Source organism: Lycium barbarum, chromosome 3 (assembly GCF_019175385.1).
Source record: "Lycium barbarum isolate Lr01 chromosome 3, ASM1917538v2, whole genome shotgun sequence".
Taxonomy (NCBI): Eukaryota; Viridiplantae; Streptophyta; class Magnoliopsida; order Solanales; family Solanaceae; genus Lycium; species Lycium barbarum.
In genome coordinates, this window is record NC_083339.1 from 113,325,521 (window position 1) to 113,326,782 (window position 1,262).

General features: G+C 41.3%; 1 non-coding gene across 1 annotated transcript; it reads left to right on the plus strand.

Moving 5' to 3' along the window:
• The first annotated feature begins 460 nt into the window (after nt 1-460).
• LOC132634488 (small nucleolar RNA R71) lies at nt 461-566 on the plus strand. Its single transcript, XR_009580207.1, has one exon. It is a non-coding gene; the product is annotated as a small nucleolar RNA R71 (small nucleolar RNA).
• The last annotated feature ends 696 nt before the right edge of the window (nt 567-1,262 follow it).

Consider the following 1,262-nt stretch of genomic DNA (forward strand, 5'->3'; position numbering starts at 1 on the left):
ATAGCCACCTTGGTAATTCTGTCTTTGATAACTCCCTTGAGAGTTATTAACATAATTGGCATCTTCAACCTGCATGGGTGGCCCATCAAGGAATGGACCATCATGAGCATGGTACATCCCTTTTGGCAAAACTACATCATCCTCACAAACATTTACTTTTTTGATCTGAGATTCATCGAACTTCTTCGTCAGCAAGGAAATATTTGTTGCAAGCTCTGCCAATGTTTGCTGGGTATCCTGATTTTCCTTCACTATATTCTGGAGCATAGCACTACCATATGGTACCACTTCAGCATTGTTTGAGTGCCAAGCCTGATTATGAGTTGTCAGCTTGTTAAGTATGGTGGTCACTCGTCGAAAGGTCTTGTTCATAAAACACCCATCAGCTGCATTGTTAGCTACTGACTGTGTCACTGGATCTAACCCTATGTAGAACTTCTCCATCAATATATTTTCCGGAAAACCATGATTAGAGCTCTTCTGCAAATACTCTTTGAACCTCTCCCAGGCTTCATATAGTTGTTCCCCCGGTCGCTGCTTGAATTCATAAATCTTGTCGCGAATCTCAGCCTTCTTGCTAGGGGGGTACCACTTTGTAAGAAAAACAGCTACCATTTCTGCCCATGAAGTAATCGAATTTCGGGGCAGCTTCTCGAACCATGTTCTTGCCTCCCCAGCTAAGGAATATTTGAATAACCTCAACCGAATAGCATTTTGTGGAACATTGTTCTGGATATGATTAGCACACACATCCACAAAATTCTGCAAATGACGTTGAGGGTCATTCTCGGTAGAGTTCCGAAAGTATCCCTCAAGTTTCAACAGCTGGTATAAAGATGAGTCAATTTTCACTGTAGCAGCTCCAACTCGAGGTTGAACAATAGCAGATGCATAGTCCTCCTCTTGGACGAGTTCAGCAAAAATATTCTCATCATCAGATTCATTCGCCTGATTGTTCAACCGATTCACCTGATTACGAGCACGCTGATTCTGCTGATTTTGATTCATGTTCACCTAGTTTACACAGAGTAGAAAACAAGGTGTGATGGAATAAGCAAAAGACTTTAATCAAAGCAAACACTATTTAGTAATTTCAAAACCGTATTCCCCGGCAACGGCGCCAAAATTTGATACGCTCAAATTATACCTATTAATGGTATAACGCGGACGTTGTCAATTATAGTAACCCAACAAGGTTGGGGTCGAATCCCACAAGGAATATGGTGTGAAAAGGTTACTAAAGTCGTAAATGCTAAGTTCTA